We start from the raw sequence: 20,164 nt of genomic DNA on the forward strand, positions 1-20,164 counted from the left end.
ATACAAAGCTGATGGACTGGCCTGAGGGCACACAGCTAGGAAGTGACGGAGGCATTTCTCTCTTGCAGGGTCACGCTTTTAAATTGCACTTGACTCGGGATGCAAGGGAAGTTCAGTGGTAGATTTCTCACCTGCCAAACGGGAGTCCCAGGTTCAATTCCCAGTCCATGCACTTCCCAACAAACAAGCAAAATTAACAGACAAATAAAACAAGTTCAACAAATGGTACCCCAATAACAGGATATTCACATGGAAAAATAATGAAATGTGACCCTGCCATACAGCATACAAAAAAATAAATTGCACTTGACTACCTCTTCCCCTCCATAAAGGACACAGAAGCTAAAAAATATTGAAACCCAGGAGAGGCATGTGATTGGGAGGGTCCACTGGCCCCTGACAACTCTAATACCCACCACCTTCTTGACTAAAAAGGACTCTAATAAACATTTGTGGCATTTATGTACCACTTTTAACTTTGTAAGGCAGTTTCCCATTGATTGTTTCATTTGCTAAATCCACAAAAACAGTGGTGCAAGTTTAAAGTCCAGGTTCCCTGTATCACCTCTACACACTGTGCCCAGTTCATCCCAGCATCGTCGTTGCAGCTTCCAGGGGCCGTACCTTTTAAGGACCTCCAAGCCTGGCAAGAGACTGAGGTATTGTAGGAATAGAACCTGGATGGTCTTCAGGAGTCAACGATCACACTAAATTTTTATGCAAGGTTTTACCTGAATATGCATATGAATATCTTAGAAAAGATTCTAATTTTCTACAGAGTTTCAAAGTGTTCTGTGACCCAGGAAAAGGTAAGTGCCAAGTTGTGGGGTAAGTTACATATGTGGGCAAGATGGCTGTCAAAGCAGGGGCAGTGAATGCTGAAGAAGATGGGCACAGGCCAGGCAGCAGGAATCAGAAATCACCATGCTTACTTAGGACGACCTGTACCACAGCAGAGGATGCTGCCTGTGGTTCTCAGCTTTCCACTTCAGAGAGGAAAGCCAGATATCAATTCCGCCTGGACCGCCATCCCTGGTGTCTGTCAGCCTCTTAGCTGCTCCTTGGTACCCAGTGCTAAAGTGATGGGACGTGGGGCTAGAAAGTGCAAGTCCCGACTCAGCAGCAGTGCAGCCTTTGTGTGAACTAGACAGTGGCCTCTGCAAAGCCCTATTCCATTCACTGCCCCTTCTGATCGGAACATGGTTGCAGAATCCTGTGAGGCCGAGTTTTACAGATTCCAGCTGCCTGGGTTTAGATCACTAGAAGCACCTGGATGTCAGGTAGCTGGGGCTATGATGGGATCCAGTTTTCTTGTTCACAAAGATACTGCCCCATTTCTTTCTCCCAAGTAGGGATGGGAGGCTTGATTCATTCATTCAATGCATGTTTATCCAGCACCTTTAGTGTAGTGTGCCAGGTACTGTGTTAAGTATGAGAGTAAAAAAATTTCTTTAAAAATTATGGTCCTCTCCTTGTATAGCTCACACTGCAGCTTGATGATCCTGCCTAAATGAGTGTCCTCAAGCTCAGACGAGAGGCAGGTAGCTATCTTGACAGAACCTGAGACAGTATCCCTGCATTTAAGGGTGGGCAGCAAGCTTCCTGAGTAAAGGGTGGTATGGAGGACGAACAAAGTTAAGTGGTGGTCAGTTCCAGTGTGACATCTCCTGTCATCAAGGAGCGAACACTCTATGGCAAAGGTAAATATTCCTATTTTATAGCCAAGCCAACATAGCAGTGAGGCTCTGGAGTCAGAATGCTTTGCTTACCTTCCAGCTTAACCACTTATCGTATGAACTTGGGCAAACAATTTCCTAAGCCTGAGTTTCTAGAAAACTGAGACAATAACATCTACCTTAGTTAGTTGGTAGGAAGATAAAATGAAATAAAAAATGGAAAATGTGTCTAGCATGTGTAAGTGCCCATAAAAAGGGGAAGTGAAGGAGTTGATGTATGGCTTTTATATGAGGAAATAGGCTCACTCTCCAAGGTAATAGAAAGTAGTGGAACCAGAATGAAAGCCTAGATCCTTCTGATTCCAAAATGGATGTTCTTCTCTGTTTGGCAGGCCATGGCTTTCATCCAGCTGTGTGTGTGTGTGTGTGTGTGTGTGTGTGTGTGTGTGTCTCACTGCTTCACAGCCCTTCAAGGGGAAAAGATGCCACAGAAGCATGGATGTCCCAAACCACAGTTTGCAGGCTTACCCCAAATCCAAGAGTTCATGGAGATTGGGTTCTCAACGACTCTGGCCAGTTCTTTGTTTGGTGTCCCCATGGAGATCTACCTGTTACTGCGCCACCTCCCGCCCCTGCCCCTACCTGTTTACTCTGCCTTTCATCGGGTCACAGACTTCTCCCCACTTGAAGCTGGTAAATTGCAATGCTGGCCTCATGTCCATAGGGGTCCTACCCCAACCTTTTTTTCTTTTTTTCCTAAATCAGTGCTTTATTTTTTTAATGCAATTTTATCGAGATATAGTCACATACCATATAATCCATCAAAAATATACCATCATTGGCTGTCAGTATTATCACATAGTTGTGCATTCATCATTACAAACAATTTTAGAACATTTTCATTATTCTGAAAAAAATAAAAATTAAAAAGAAAACCCAAAACATTCCATACCTTACCCCAATCTTTGAAAGTATAGGAGAGTGTTTTAGTTTGCTAAAGCTGCCATAATGCAACACACCAGAGATAGAATGGCTTTTAATAAGGGGATTTATTTAGTTAAAAATTTATAGTTATTCAGAGGAAAGGCAGCTAGCTAGCTTTCATCTGAGATTCTTTTACATGGGAAGGCATAGGGTGACATCTGCTGGCCTTCTCTCCTGGCTTATTGGTTTACCCGGGGCAATTCCCTTCTGCATCTCCAAATGTCTGGGCTGAGCTGTGAACTCTCTTCCGACCTCTCTCTTTGAAGCCTCCAGCTAATTATATGAAACCTCACTCATTGTGGAAGGCACTCCCCTTAGCCAACAGCAAATATAGTCAGCCACAGATGAATTTCACATACTGATGATTTAAGTTCACAGAAACAGAACAATAGGGCATCATCAGTTGGCCAAGTTGACACCTGAATCTAACTACTGCAGAGAGCAACGTGTACCAAGCTACAAAACCATATATTCACCTGTAATGACACATTCACCTGCAATGTTTGCAGTTGGGCTCACCCAAAATGTACCCTAGAAAATGTTTTGAGGTTTTCATGGGGTCAGTCCAAGCTTCCTAACGCAATCCCCTGGACACCAGGTCTTGAGATGGAATAGGGCCAAGGTCTGAGCCTGAGAAAAATAACAGTCCAAAAAAAGCTGTTAGCTCTTTGACTTCCTAACTTAAAAAAAAAAAAAAAAAGGCTATTAGAACAAGCCACTTTTCTATCCTTCTATCCTTGGAAAATCACTAGATTATTTTTAACAAGGGCAAGCACCCTTCGGGGAGAAATTAGTGTTATGCCTTATCTTCAACAGATGCAAGTACTCCTAATAGTTCGAAGAAATAACCAGGCCTGCTTTTCAGACCATTTTCTAACAGAGGCTGCATTGAGGTTATCCAGCAAACACTTGATGCTGAGCAGTTGGTAACTAGGTGTGATGCCTGTAAGAGGGTGACAAGCTACACACATTCTCCCCAACAAACAAGGCACAGTCCTGGTCTCCTGGTCCCCTTGTGAGCTAGACTTCCCAAGAAGCCCTGCAGAGTCTCCAGTAGCAGGAGAAGCTATCAATGTACCATCAGAGCTTGGCTCTCCCTCAGCACCTGAGGTCAGTACTTGGAGATATTTTGTACCCTAGAGATGTCTTTATTCTGTCCTGACACTTAATTCATAGTTTGGCTGTTTATAGAATTTTGGATTAGAATTGTGGTACCTTTGTTGCAATTGGTGAGCCAGTATTATTAGTCATATTATTAACTGGTGTCCATTGTTTACATTAGGGTTTACTCTTTGTGTTATGCAGTTCTAAGCCTTTTTAAAATTTTTATTCTGATAACATGTACAACCTGAGATTTCCCATTTTGACCAGTTTCAAATAAACAATTCAGGGGTGTTAATTACATTCACAGTGTTGTGCTACCACCACCGCCATCCATTATCAAAACTTTTCCATCACTCCAAGCAAAAACTCTGTACCAATTAAGCACTAACTCCCCACCCCCAATTGGGCCCCTGGTAACCTATACTCTAACTTCTGACTCTAAGAAATTTGCCTAATTGAATTATTTTTGTATCAGTGAGATCTTACAATATTTGTCCTTTTATGCCTGGCTCATTTCATTCAACATGATGTCTTCAAGACTCTTCCATGTTGAACCTTGTATCAGATCTAATACCCGAATCTATGTATCAGAATTTCATTCCTTTGTACTGGTGACTATTATTGCATTGTATGTATATAACGTGTTTGTTTATCCATTCATCTGATGATAGTCACTTGAATTGCTTCCACCTTTTGGCAATTGTGAATAAGGCAACTGTGAACGTTGGTGTATAAATAACTGTTCAAGTCCCTGCTTTCCGTTTGTATGAGTACATACCTAGAAATGAGATTGCCTAGTTATCTGGTAGTTTTATACTTCATGTCATAAGGAACCACCAAACCGTCTTCCACAGCGGCTGCACCATTTTACGTTCCCATCAACCAGGTACAAGGGTTTATATTTTTCCACATTCTCATCAACACTTATTATTATGTTGTTGTTGTTTTTAATGCCTACTGAAATTTGAAGGTATTGTTCTGCTTATCTTCCAGTTTCCAATATTGCCTTTGAAAAGTTCATAGCCATTGTGATTGCTTTGTCATATGTGATCTTCTGTTTCGTATGTGATGAGTCTGTAAGTTGTAGAATCTTTTTTTTTTCCTTTCTCATGATAATGGACCTAGTCTTGGGTTCTTGGTGGATCCTTTTGATATGGAAGCTCATCTCTTTCAATTCTGGGAAAAATCCTTGAATTATTTCTTTAATGGTTTCTTCTCCTCTGAATTCCTTGCCTCTCTTTCTGGAACACCTATTATTTGGATATTAAATCTCCTACTATGGTTCTTAATTTCCTCTTCTATTTTATACCCCTTTTGTCTTTTTGCTTTACTTTCTGAGTAATTTTAATTTTATCTTCTGATCCTTTGAGTGTTCTTTTTTTAATTTCCAGGACTTTTACTTGTTCTCAAAGTATTTTCTTTATAGTATCTGTTCTTATTTCTTGGTTGCAATATCTTATCCCTTTGAGGATGTTAATTTGTTCAGCGACTATTCATTAAATGCCTACTCAATGTCAGGCACTATTGTGGGCCTTTGGAATCCGTCAGTGAATAAAAGAGGAAAATATCCTTTCCTTGTAGTGTTTACAATCTAGCAGGGGAGACAAACACTAAACATAAATAAGCAAATTTTCTAATATGTTAGAAGGTAATAACTAATATGGAAGAAAGATGAAGTAAGACAGCATAAGGAAGAGAGCCAATGGCAGAGGGTACAGATTACTGTTTTAAACAAGATGCTTGGGGTAAGACTAGAGACAGTGACATTTGAGCCAAGACTTGACAAAAGTGAGAGAGTTGGCCAAATGAATACATATCTGGGGAAGGAGCATACTAGAGAAAAGGGCCAGCTAGCAGAAAGGCCCTAAGGTGGGAACACGCCTCTCACTTTTAAAGAAAGTGAGGAAAATCATGTAGTCAGAATGATGTGAGTGATGAGGATGTAGTAAAAGTCACAGAGGACCACGGGAAAAACCATGCAGGGCCTTGAAAGGCCTTTCTCAGAAATCTGGCTTTTACTCTGGGTGAAATGGAAAACCATTGGAGACTTTTGAGCAAAGAAAGGGCATGACCTGATTTGTATTTTAAAGGATCACCAAGAGCATGGTAGAAGCAAGATCAGAAGACTAGTGCAGGAAAGAAATGATGGTGCTGGCTCATCACTGCTGTAGTTATGGCAGGGGAGAAGATAGAGAAGTGGCTGGACTCTTGATATATTAAAAGCTAGACCCATACGATTTCATGCGGATCAGATATAGGGTATGAAAGAGTAGATGAGGGGCTCCTTTTGTCCTGAGCAACCGGAAGGGTGGGAGTTGCAAAAAGCTGAGATGTGGAAGGCCGTGGGTGGAGGCGGCCAGGCAGGAAGACCAGGGGTTCAGGTTTTTGTGTTTTTGTTGTTGTTGTTGTTGTTGTTTTGACATGAACAGACTCCAGGAATTGAACCCAGGTCTCCAGCATGATAGGCAAGAATTCTGCCACTGAGCCACTGTTGCACTACCTAGGAGTTCAGTTTTAAGCATGCTGGGATTTGAGATGACTTCTAGACATCCATCTGCAAAACTCAAAGAGGCAGAGGGTGAAGTTTGCAGTTTGGAGAGAAATCTAGGATCAAAGTACCAATTTGGAGCCATTGGAATATCTTTGTTACTCAAAGCCGTCTTTAAAGCCATTATAGATCTCCAAGCAGGTGAGGGGAAGGAGAGAAGGGAAAGGGATGAAAAATGGAATCTTGGGCCACACCAACCTTAGAAGGTCAATAGAAGAGAAAGAAGCAGCAAACAAGGTTGAGAAGAAGCAGTCACAGACAGAGGAGGAGAACCAAGGGTGTTTCCCTGGAAGCCTGGGAGGAAAGTGTATATATGTGGAAAAGAGAGTTATCAATTGTTTCCAAAGCTGCTGCTCAGTAAGATGAGGGCTAAGAGTTGACAATTAGAAGTGATAGCATCAAGATTATTGCTGAATTCAATCAAGAATCATTTTGGTAGTTTGGGAAGGTTTGGTAATTAAGGGACATTGTGAGGAATGGGAGTCAGTAGAGACAACCCTTAAAAGAAGTTTTAAGAGAGAAAAGAAGCGAGGTCATAGCTGATGAGAGAAATAGGATCAAGAAAAAGGTTTGTCTTATATTGGGAAAAACAGCTTGTTTGTATGTTGTAGGAAGTGATCCAATGAGGAGGGAAAGAAAAACTGATGTTGTAGGACAGAAAGCAGAAAGGCAGAAGCTCTGCACGGATGTTTTTAAGTTAGCAAGAGGGATGGAGTGAGTGTCTGAGTGGCAGACTGGCTGTAGGTGGGAGTGCGAGCAGTTCATCGAGGAGGAGCAGGAGGCCCCAGTGTTGGTGAGCAGGTAGAGCGGCAGTGGGAACCAGGGCAGTTCTCTTTTGACTGCTTCCATTTTCTCAGTGCAGTAAGAAGCAAGGCAACAGCAGATGAGTGAGGAAAAAGGCAACAAAGTGTTGGGATTTGAAGAGAGGAGAGAAAGTGTGAAACACCTTTCAGGAGAGTGTGAGAGTGAATGGTCTACCTAGGGCTCTCAAAACTCAGACATGTCAGAAATCATGTCAGAAATTCAGGATGTCAGAGGTGGGGCCTGAGAACAAGTTCTGGGTGATGCTTACACCGCTGGTCTGGGGACCACACACATTCCAGGAAAACATTCCATTGGCTCTCTTCCAGGTTCTTCTAGTCACTCCAGAACCTCCTGGAGGTGGAGCTTAGAAGTATGGACTGATAGCATGGGCCCTGGGGCTGGGATGAGCTGAGACCAGTCAACATGTTTATCTGTTCTTTCCCAGCCTCGTTTAGAAATGTGTTTTGTCTTGTTTTAGTATATCTGAATTGCTTTTCCCTGCTTGTTGGCCTTAGTTTTCATCTTTCATATTAAAGGGTTTCCTCAGAAGCCTGCCCATAGGTTTAAGTGGGGGAATTCTGGATGTGGGGGAGTCTTGTCCAGGTGGTGTGATTCCAATAGATCTTCTCATCAGGGACCCCCTGCAGCCAGTGTCTTTAAGTCTTTCTTCCAGGGTTGATCTGACTCTGATGAGGAGAATCCCAGGCTCCTGCCTGCAGGGGCAGACCCTGCTGCCTTTGTTATTGGAGGGATGGGGGACAGGGCTGAGAGGCCACCTTCAAAGACCCCCCTGTTTTCAGGATGAGACTCTGACCTTCAGCAAGGTCTAATGCTCCCCTGCCCCAGCCCCAGCCAAAGACCCCATATTTTACTATCTCTAGAAAAGAAGACTCCAGTTTTGTGCTGGTAGGGGAGGGGGCAATGGGGGCTACACAGGAGGTGGAGAAGGGCATTTGACTGAGGTTTAGAGGATTTCCACCTATCCTCCTCATGAGTATCTAGGGAGGAGTATCTAGCCAGTCCCTGAGCTTTGGAGGTGGGGGTGGGTTCTGGGTGATTGTCAGGTGGTCCTTTCTCTCCATGCTTTGGGCTTAGGGTTCACTTTTGCTCCTTCTTCTCACCACTGCCCCCCAAGTCATTTGTCACCCATGTATCCACTTACCAGCTTCCCAAATTGCATGGCTGTTTTCCCTCCTCCTAGTCTCAGTCCTTTTGGGATACACTTGGAGGGACCTTACCTAATTGGTGGGCTTTGGGAGGAGACCAAAGTGCAAGTTCTCTGCCCTTGCTATCCACCCACAGGCTTACTTTTCTGGGTGCTTTGGCTGTTTAAAGGGCCAGGGAATGGCCAGGTATCCTGGAGGCTGTTCTAGTTTGCTGGCTGCCAGAATGCAATATACCAGAAACAGAATGGCTTTTAAAAGGGGGAATTTAATAAGTTGCTAGTTTACAGTTCTAAGGCCGAAAAAATGTCCCAATTAAAACAAGGCTATAGAAATATCCAATCTAAGGCATCCAGGGAAAGATACCTTGGTTCAAGAAAGTTGATGATGTTCAGCATTTCTCAGCTGGAAAGGCACATGGCGAGCATGGCAAGGTCTGCTGGCTTTCTCTCCAGGCCTCTTGTTTCACGAAGCTCCCTGGGAGGTGTTTTCCTTCTTTATCTACTAAAAGTCGATGGCTGATGACTCTCTGCTTCATGGTCTTGCAGCGTTCTGGTATGGCTTTCTTGTGGCTCTCAAAAAAAAAGACTCCAAAATATTTCCTCTTTTAAAGGATTAATGGGTGGAGTTACAACTCCATGGAAGCCATCTGATCAAAAGTTAGTACCCACGATTGGGGTGTCACATCTCCATGGGAACAATCAGAAAGCTCCCAGCCAGCAATATTGAATGAGGATTAAAGGATGTGGCTTTTCTAGGGTCTAGCACAGATTCAAACCAGCCCAGAGGCCAAGGTGGTTTTCATTTCAGTAATTTTTCTGGGACTTTTCCTTAGAAGCATTAAATGCTGCCCATCCATCCTCATTCTCATATCTGGAACAGAATGGAAGCATCCCTTTGCTCCTCTGTCACCATTATTAACATCCCCGTAATGTGCTGAAACCCTGCTCGGGCACTAGTGAGAGGTGAGACTGTTTGCCAGCTTAAATATTCCCTCATGTTGCCCCCACATCTCCTCTCATGTTTAGAAATGCTCTTGCTTCGACTTATTTTGCTGTCATCTTAATGTTGTGGTTTGGCCCCATTTGCAAACATGTTTCTTTTCATCAAATGGAAAAATTCACAGTTGAAGAATGCTTAGTGTCTACCAGACACCATGGGGACCCAGTTGCGTCACCTCCGCAGCCCTCCTGACTGCTCCGCAGACAGTGTTGTGCTTCCCTGGGCCATCGCTGAAAGAGCATCAAGAACACAAGCACTGATTCAGGGAGGAGGGAGGAAATGGGAAACGCCATGGCTGCAGCACAACTGCTTTAGAAAAGAGCCACCCCTCCCTGCCTCCATCTTGCCTCCCCTGCCTTGAAAACTATTAGCCCACATCGACATATTATGCTGATATGCCTGGAATTCCTTTATTAGGGAAAAGCCTTTCATTCCACATCTGGAGAGAAGTAGTAAAGCAAAGTGCCTTGGGGAGAAGAAGGTACTGTTTATTGGGTAATCCAGTCAGTATTTGTGGAGACATATCATACGCTAAATGTTGTGAAATGAACACTGACATCAGACTCTCTGGGTTCCAATCCAGGCTTTGCCATGTTCAATACTGCTTTAAAGGGTTGTAGGCAGAGTTAAATAAAATAATCTGAGCAAAGCACCTAGCATGGTGTAAATGCTCAATAACTTTTTCTGTTAAATAAGGGATTGAGTGACTGACATCAGAGCCTTCTCTGGGAAAGGAGTTTTTAATAATGGAACTCGTTGCTTCCAGAGCAAGTGCCCCATCAGAGAGTAGAATGGCAGTTCCCAGGCCCCACGTAAGTGACCTTTTTATTGGTCCTTTCTCTGTCTCAGCACTAGTTCCCAGTTTCTTCTGGAAATAACCACCCCTTCCTTCAGGGAGCTGCTCCTTCCACTTAGATGCTGCAGCCTCAGCACACACTCCCGACAGATGGCCAGCTCTCTCAGAGAGATGTGGTATTTAATTTTAAATTAGCACATTTTGAGTCATGTTCCCAATGGCCCACTCAAGAAAAATAGCAACAGGGGTTTTTCATGCTCTTTATTCTAGGCTCTCAGACATTTAATGGGTTTAATTGCTAGAATGCATTTCATTTCTAATGTATAATAATAATATTGGCCATATATTGAGCCAGGCACTGTGCAGTGCTCTAGATAAGCATCATCAGATTCAATTATCCCGTCCAGCCTTACTCAAGCCTGTGCATCAGATTCTCAGCCACATTTTACTACATCAAGTCCACTGAGAGTGGACAGAGTTGCCTGGTTTGTATAACTAGTAAGTTGTGGGGCAGAGATTCAAACCAGGTCTGACTTTATGAGAGAAACAGCTCCACATTTCAAGGTGAAGGATAAAAATGGGGACAAATCCCCATTCTCACTGAAAGGTGAGGGCTATGGGGAAAGATAGCAGTTCAATCATATCACAACACCTTGAAGCACAGCAGACAGAGAGAACAAAGCAGAGAAAAGTATGCTCAAAATCTAAGCAAAAATTCATGCATATGAGCTTTTTATTTTTGTTTTATCCACTGTCCAAATGAGGGTGGTTCTTGTTTTTTCAAGTCTGTGATACATTGGAAGAAATTATAGAGTATGAATTTTACTACTTTGCCTGTCCTTAATTACTACAATATATATACTACAATATAGACCTACCCCCCACACACACACACACATACACCAAAAAAAAAAAAAATCTGAATCTGATCAAGTTTTCTAACTAACAATTTACAGGAAGGACAGGGGAAAGAAGAACATGTTAAATAACACCATGGGGATGCAGCCAGCAAATTCCAGACTGTGGATAAATCTGCAAGACAAATGTCTTAGTTTCTTTTAACAACACCAACAGCAACAGCGACAAAAAAAAAAATGCAATGAGATAAAAAATATGGCAGATAAACCTAGAGCTTCAAAGAGATTCAGGAATCAATTTTACAATATGGATCTTATTTGGATCCTGATACAAACAATTTAAAAAACCAAAATTGTAAGACAAACAGGAGAAATATAAGCTCTGATCTTTAAACATGTTAAAGAATCACTGTTAATTTTAATAACGTCTGATAATGCTACATGCTGAAATATTTTTGGATGAAATCACACGATGTCTGGGATTTGCTTCAACATAATCCAGACATGGGCCAGAAAAAGTACAGCTAAATGAAACAAGACTGGTCGAGAATTAATCAGTGATACTTCAGGATGAAAACATAGGGATCCTTATCCTATTCTATGTTCTTTTGCAATTTTGAAATTTCCTCTGATAAAAAGTTAGATTTGATCATAGGACTATAATGGTCAGGAAAGGCCTGCGTGAAACCAGGATTCTGACACACAAGACCAGTTGGTTTGGCAGGAAGGGATGAGATAAGGCAGAGAAGGAGAGTGGAGTCTTTTGGAAAGAACTGGAAGAAAAGCAAGGTGTTCAGGGGACAGCCAAAATGTGTGCAGTGTTGGAAACTCAGTGCTCTGTGGAATGGAAGGACAGTCTCCAACCAATCTCAAGGCTTTGCCATTTTCCAAAACCACCATTTCAGTCTGATAATTTCTAGTTTAGGTTGATTATTCAGGACAAGCCTCCAAACTATCAGCAAAGCTCTAGACTATGATATAAAAGTTATAACATAAATAAATGAATTGATTAATTTATTCAAAGCTAGGGATCCCCCCAGATCCTTGCTGTATTAGTAATCTATTGCCATGTAACAAATTACCCCAAAACTTAGTTGGTTAAAATAATAATAAACACACACTATCTCTCAGTTTCTGGGAGGCAAAAACTCAAAAGCAGCTCGGCTGGAAATTCTTGCTCAGAGGCACCCATCAGGTTGCAGTGGAAATGTCAGTTGGGGCTAGAATATTGCTTCCAAGATGGTGCACTCAATTAGCTGGTAATTTGATATGGTTGTTGGTAGGAGATCTCCCTTCCTTTCACGTGGGCCTTTTCATAGACAGACTGAGATCCATAAGACATGGAAAGTGAATTCCCCCAGGGGAGGATCTAGGAAAGCCCAAATTGGAAGCTACATTTTCTCTGATGACCAAGCATCAGAAGTCACACCCATCAGTTCTACCCAACAATCTACATATTAGCCCCATGTAATTTAGTGTGGAGGTACCACACAAGGGCACAAGCTCCAGGAGTGCCACCTTGGGGGCCGATTACAGGATTCACATCCCTCCACCTGCAAAATACACTTAAATCATCCACAGCCCCTTGTGATGGTTAAGTTCTGGTGCCAGTGTGGCCAAGTGATGAGGCCCAGTTGTCTGGTCAGGCAAGCACTAGCCTAAACCATTGCTGCAAGGATATTTTGTGGCTGGTTGATAAACCAGAAGGTATTAAATCACCAGTCAGTTGATTGCCTCTGTGGCTGATCACATCTGTGATCAACTAAGGCATGCCTCCCACAATTAGATAATTCAATCAGTTGAAGGCTTTTAAGGAAGAAGACAGACTTTTTCACTGCTTCTTCAGCCAGCAAGCCTCTCCTGTGGAGTTTGTCCAGACCCTTCATCATAGCTGCCAGCTTCACAGCCTGCCCTGTGGATTTTGGACCCGTCCAATCCCAGTGTTGGCATGAGACACCTTTATACATCTTATATTTACAGATGTCTCCTGTTGGTCCTGTTTCTCTAGAGAATCCTGACTAACAGCCCCCAAAATGCTCATCCTATTACAGCATCAACTCAAAGTTCAGAATCTCTGGGCTCTGCTAGGCTGTGGGGACACAATGCCCTTCAGCTTCTTAGAAACCCTTGTGTTAATCTAAACAGTTCTGGAGGCATGCCCTTAGAATTTTCTGAATTCTCAACAAAAGATTTCATGGCTACGAAATGATTCTACGAGTAGCCATGAAATCTTTATATCATATTTTCCTGACAGTAACCTGGATTTTATCTTTGCCTGGAAGCCATTTCTTAATTTTAGCCTTATTTGCCATCTGGAGAATCTCAGACTTTATAAAGACAGCAAATGCAAATCCTGACTCTTTTATGTCTAATACTCTTTTCTGTAGTTTGTCTCCCTCCTCTCACATTTTACTATAGAGCAAGAAGCCAGATGGCACCTTCAGCATTCTACCTGGAAATCTTCTCATAGGTCATTCAGTTCCTTAGATACGTTTTCTATTTCTCTCTTAATAGAGATATCATGTATGGCAACAATTTTTTAAAAACAAAACATCTTGCCATATCTGTTTTAGCTTTCTCTCTCTTCACACACACACATCTGCTGCATCATTGTAGATATGATAACCCTTTACTTGCCATTATGCTTCTTCTAAAAAGATAAACACCCCACATAATTACAATACCTATATCATACCTGAAAAAACTAACCATGATTTCATCATATTATATAGCATCTAGACCATATTCGGTGTTCCCCAATTGACACAAAAATGTCTTTTAAATCTATGGTGGGTTTTCCATCAGGAGCCCATCTAGGTTCAAGACCCAGTCTAGGTTCATGCTTTATATTTGGTTATTGGGTTTCTATCTCTTCTGTTTCAGTTTCAGTTTCCTGGCTGCCAAGATAAATACCATGCAATAGGTTGGCTTAAACAATGGGAATTCATTGGTTCATGATTTCGAGACTAGGAGAAGTCCAAAATCAAAGTATTATCAAAGCAGTGCTTTCTCCCAAGAAGACTGTGGCACTGTGGGGCTGGCTGCCAATGATTTTTAGTCCTTGCTTTTCTGTCACATGGAAATGCACATGGCGGCCTTTCCTAGCCTCTCCCTTCTCTTCTGGGTCCCTGACATTCAGCTCTGGCTGCTCCTCCTGGCTTTCTTTACCTGAGGCCTTCCCTATACTATAAGGCTTTCAGTAAAAGGATTAAGATCCATCCTCAGTCATTTTGGTCACACTTTAGATGAAGTAGCTCCATCAAAAGGTCCTATTTTCAATGGGTTCACACCCACAGGAATGGATTAACATGTTTTCTGGCATACATAGCTTCAAATCACTATATCTTCTAATCTAGAGCAATCCCCCTACCTGTTTTTGGTTTGGTTTTAATGACATTAACTTTCTTAGGATTTTGGGACTATTGTCTTATGAAACTTGTCTGATTCGTTCCCCATGTGGTCTTTTAACTTGTTTATCCATCTTCTGCTTCCTCTAACCTGGAAGTTGGGTCTAGACTCCAGAGCTGCACTATCCAATGTGGTAGCCACTAGCCAGATATGTTTTTTAAATTTAAGTTGATTTAATGAAAACTAAATCAAATTTAAAATTCTGTCCAGGGCAGTGCAATGGTGGCTCAGGGACAGAATTCTGTCCTGCCATGCCAGAGACTCAGGTTCAATTCCCAAAGCCTGCCCATGCCAAAAAAAAAAAAAAAAAAATCAGTCCAGTTACACTGTCCAGCCACAGTTTACATGTTTACAAGTCACATGTGGCTGGCAACTATGGTATTGGACAATGCAGATAGAGAACATTTCCAACATCACAGAAAATTCTATTGGGCAACACTATTCTAGAGGCTCAATTAGATCCAGGTTAAACATTTTTGGCACAATGTCTTCTTAGGTAATATTTGGCATTTCATATGACATCACATGAGGAGGCCTGACAGGAGGTGCAGGGTGCCCAGAGGGACTATTGTGAACTGTGCTCATGAGACTTAGAAGTATCACACTCTCCCCAGCTTTGGACATCCTTCTCTGGTCCTGTCAGCCTGGATTCTACATCCCCTAATGGAAAAAGATTTTTAGGGAAAACAAATTAGAATCAAAGAGTTTTAGAGCAGAAGGGAACTCAGATATTATTTTATAAACAGCCAAGGAAACTGAGACTCAGAGGTTCAGGGCTTGCCCAAGGCCACTAGAGACCTTTGATGAACATTTCTGACCCCTGGCCAGACCTCATACATCAGATTAGAAAATGGATCTCATATCTTGTGGCAACTGAGATCAGCTGGTACTGCTACTACCTCTACTGCTACTAGCAATCATAATATACTTACCAATGCAAGACACTGTATTAAGCCTTTAATAAATTCCTTCACATAATTCTTACAACAGAAAACTTGATTAAATGGAATTTGTTTTTTCAGATCTAGGTATGAAACCTAGAATTGGTTCACCTGTTAAGCAGTTTAACAGTGTTAAAATTGTTGTGGTTCTCTTGGTCACAAAATGGCTGCTGCAGCCCCAGATATCACACCCATAATCAAAGCAAGGTGAATGAGGATGTGGCAATGTCAGCAATCTCAGTCCCATTTATAAGAAAAGTGAACGTTTTCCCAGAGGAGAGTTCTACGAGTTCTACATATCTTTCATTGGCCAGAACATTGTCACATGGCCACCCTTATAGCCAGGAAGGTTGGGAAAATGAGTAAGAGATTTAGCTTTTCCAGCCTCCATAGCAGAGACAGGCAAGGGAATGGGTGTTGGAAATGGGTGTTGGATATACCAAGCAACAATGGAGGTATTTCCATCTTTGTGGTTCTTCAAGGTGAGGAAAATGATGCTCAGCATGGCAGGATTCCTCACCTATGATTACACAACTGGTAAGTGGCAGGACTGTTTTGATACTAACACACATGATGAGCACTCACTGCACTCATTGAAGGCTGTGATAAGAACTGATACCACTTACACCCAGGAAAGGGTGGCAGGGGATGGTAAAATAGCATCATATATCAATATATATTTACCAAACCTACCCCATATACTGGAGTCCTCTTTACAAAAAAAAAGAAAAGATGATGATGAAGATGAAGAAGAAACAGACTTCTTAGAGAGTTCCAGAATTCAATTGTCATAAGGTGCTCCACTGTGGCTGGTTTCCATTTTTCTGATTGGGTTTCAGGCTTCCCTGGATCCTCTGCTTACTGAGGAATTGGGAACCTGGCATATAAGCTCTAAGATGCCCCTTGGACAATAGGCTCATTGTTGTGCATTCAAGGTCCTGCAGGGGACATGGATGGGGATTCCCTCTCAGTGGTTACTCTGAGTTAGGGGCCCTAGCTATGACCCAACCCTGGAGTCATGCATGCACATGACACCAAAAACCCACACGGGGTCTGTATTGGTTTGTTAATTCTGCTGAAATGCAATATACCAGAAATGAACCAGCTTTTAAAAAGGGACTTTATTATGTTAGAAATTTATAATTCTAAGGTCATAGAAATGTCCAAACTAAGCCATCTGGGGAAGGACACCTTGACTCAGAAAGGCTGATGTCTGGCACATGGGAAAGCAAATGGCTAGCATCTGCTGGTCTTTGTTCCTAGCTCTATTGCTTCCAGCCTCTCATGTCAATGGTTTCCTCTCTAAGAGTCTGTGGGCCTACACTTAGCTTCTCTGGAATACAACTCTGGGTTCTGGCTTGCTTAGCATCTCATGGGAAGGCACGTGGTGATGTCTGCTGGGCTCTCAAAGTCCTGGAGCTTCTGCATTTCTCAACGTCTAGGTCTGTATCTGCATCTGCATCTGAGGTTTCTCCAAAGCATTTCCCCTTTTAAAGGACCCCAGTAAATTAATTAAGACCCACCTGGAATGGGTGGAGTAACATCTCCATCTAATCAAAATGTGACACTCACAATTGGATGTGTCATGTCTCCAAGGAAACAATCCAATTAAAGTCACCATCCCACAGTATTGAATCAGGATTAAAACATGGCTTTACTGGGGTACATAACAGCTTCAAACTGGCACAGGGTCTGACTTGTGTATCACTAGTATCATAATTCCTCAGCAAACAGTGTGGGCAATCACAGTTTGAGGGACTGCAGTTTAATGTTTGTACTGAAAATATGTTGTGCATAAGATCTAATTATGTGAGGCCAAGCTCAGTTCCCTTACACTGAAGACAACAACTGTTGCTGCCCCTCTCCTAGAACAGGTAATGAAGACAGAGAGAAGTTACCTCTCCTCTCAGGACAGAATAGACAAGCTCTGGGGACCTGCCCCAAGCATGGAGACCTTTGTGAAACCGCCAAGCAGACAGAGGAAGGGTTAGTTGAGACTTACAAAAAGCAGGGTAGGTAGGCAGGTTGAAAGCAGTGATAACACAGTCAAATGCAAATGCAACCAGCAATAAAGTTCAAGCCACTGGGGTTGGTGCGAATAAGAAGTGGTAGAGTCGGTGAATCCTCAGAGCAAAGGGGAGAGGCAGCCCCAGACAGCCAGGCTGCCTCCATGTGTCTCCTGACTGATGGACTGAAGAAGGTCAGTGAGGAGAAGGGTTGCTCGCAGGTACCCATGGGTTTATTTGGAAAGTGGATACCTTAGAGAACTTTTATTTGCTCCACTCTCAATATACCTTTAATGCTCTAATTCATATTTTCTTCCTAACACTCTTTTTAATGAGAGTTTGATCTTGCCAGCCTTGGTTTTGCCAATCCCTGACTTTCAAGAAGGTGGTTTTCTACAGTCAAGGAGGAATTCCTGTAATAAAAGAAGCGAACTTGAACAAAAAGTGGCTTCCTATTTTCACTTCAGATTGGCAAATACATGTGGATTACCAATCATATACAGTGTTGGCAAAGACTGGTGAAATAAATCATTATAACCTTTCTGAAGGTAATATGTGTAAAAAGCCCTAAAAATAGTACATATGTTTGGCCCATCGATTTAAATCTAAGATTCTGTTCTGAGGAAATATATGTGTAGGTGCATGAAAAAAATAACAACCAAGCATACTCAGCATGGTATTATTTATAAGAGAAAAAAATAGCAACAGCTTGAGCAAAAAATGCAAATTGTAGAAAACGCATTATCTTGAAGTTCAAAATGACACAAACACAACAAAATGAAACAAAACACATACATGGTAAAATTATAAAGACAAGCAAGGGACTCAGAAGCACAAAATTTAGGGTAACGACTGTGGGTGATATGGAGGAAAGCCTCAGTTCTCTTAAGACAGAAGGTGATACAATGGTGCTCATTTTATTAATTTATTTGGTCTGTATTATCCATGGTTTGCTACAAAACTGTAGAAAAACCGACTTAGTTTGCCAGGTCTGCTAAAACAATTCTACACAACGGGTTGGCTTATACAACGGGAGTTTATTATCTTACAGTTTTGGAGGCTAGAAGTCCAACACTGATGTATTTGTAGGACTTGCTTTCCCCTGGAGTCTCTATTATTCCAGCATCTCCCATCACCTAGCAATCTCTTTCTCTGGCTTCCCCTATTTCTGGCTTCCATTTCTGTGTGGCATTTCCTTTGTTTATAAGGACTTCAGTTGCGTGGATTAAAGCACACTCTGATTCAGTTTGACCTCCTTTGAAAATCCAATTCATGATATTGGAACTCTGTATTTTATGCACGATTTTTTTGTAAACCTGCAACTTCTCTAATAAAAAAGAGAGCAATCCTGTTCATAAATGAATCCACACCTTAACTAATAGCATCTTCAATGGTCCTATCAGCAAGTGATTCGCACCCACATGACCTGGGTTAGGAGTTGAGCATGTCTTTATGATTCAAGGCCTAACAGCATCACAGTAAGGTGAACTTCTTGCGGGAGTCACAGTGCATATGGGAGTTGGCAGGCGACCTCGGCTCCATAAGGTCATCCGGGAACCAGGCCTCTGCCGTGTTCCACAGCCCCGGCATCCCCCACTGGATCTTCTGCAACCGGACTCAGGTGAGGGAGGGAGTGTCAGGAGGGCCTGGCCGGAGCTGTAGGAACAGACCTGGAACTGCTCAGGTCACCTGTATCTTCCCTTTGTTCAGCAATCCAGGGGGCTGGGAAAGTTTAGCCCAGAGAGAAGAGGGACTCGCTCTCTAGCATTGAAACTCACCTACCACATTTTCTTAGGCGTATGTTACACTCATTCTTTTGGATGTATAAAATATATTTTAATGTAAAGAGAAGAAATAAAATGGAACAACCAAAGAAGTCCAATAGAGAGGGTTGATTAAATAAACTGGGCAACCTGTGGCAGGGCACCACTTAGGCGTTAGCAATGAATATGGAAGAATGTAAAATGAAAAATGTTGGGTGGCGGTGTGTGTGTGTGGGAACGGGCTATGAAAGATTCCTATTTTGGTCCCTGTATGTGTTGTCTGCGCAAGAAAGCAAGAACATACAGAAACACGCAGAATTGTTCTGCTGAGATACTAGGATTGAAGTGTTTTCGTTTTCATTTTTTCTTTGTGCTTTTCTGTACCATATACATTTTCTACAGTGAGCATGTGTCACTTTCAGTAATCAGAAAATAAACACATGGTGTTTGTTTTGTTCTGAATAAAGAGTATCAGCAGAGGCCTTGCCAAGAAGATGTGCCTAGCAGGGACCCCTCCCGGAATCGCCCCCTCCCTGCCCCGTCGCCTCCCTGATCCCAGGCCGCAGCTCTCCGCGAGCCTTGCGGCAGCCCAGCAGAAACGGGGCGGCCCCGGGCAGGTGCGGAGCAAACGCCCCTCCGTCCGCCGCAGGTGCAGGTGCGGTGTCCGCGGGCTGGCTGGAGCAGCCAGCGGGGCCGAGTCCGCCAGGGGGCGCCGGGGGCGCGCGGGCGCCGAGGCGAGCTGGGATCTGGGGGTCCCCGGGGACACCTCGCTCCCGCCCAGCCGCCCCCAGCGCTCGTCCAGGCTGCCCTGAGCTCCCCGCCACACGGGCGGGTCGGAGAGGCCGGGGTCCGACCCTCCTTCCTCCCGCAGCGAGCCCCACGGCAGCCCCCACGCCCTATCCCACCCCCGCGGGGAGCCGGCGCTCGGCATTGTGGGCTCCCTCCCCGCTGGCTTCATGCCTCGTATCGCAACCCCTAACAGCATCCCTGCGTGCACCCGGATCCCACTTTCGAGGTGAGGAAGCAGGAACATCAAGAGGTGATGTGAGCAGAGTCATCTGGTGACGCATCGGGTGGCCCAGGCTCAGGGACTGGGTGTCCCGACAGGCCGT

The 20,164-nt window shown here is 43.2% G+C and overlaps 1 protein-coding gene across 1 annotated transcript in view; it reads left to right on the forward strand.

Moving 5' to 3' along the window:
* The window catches only part of LANCL2 (LanC like glutathione S-transferase 2), a 90,785-nt gene that overhangs the window by 66,644 nt on the left and 3,977 nt on the right, over positions 1–20,164 (forward strand). The gene's annotated exons all lie outside the window — the stretch shown is intronic.

The sequence above is a fragment of the Tamandua tetradactyla genome, chromosome 1 (assembly GCF_023851605.1).
Source record: "Tamandua tetradactyla isolate mTamTet1 chromosome 1, mTamTet1.pri, whole genome shotgun sequence".
In the NCBI taxonomy this organism is placed as follows: Eukaryota; Metazoa; Chordata; class Mammalia; order Pilosa; family Myrmecophagidae; genus Tamandua; species Tamandua tetradactyla.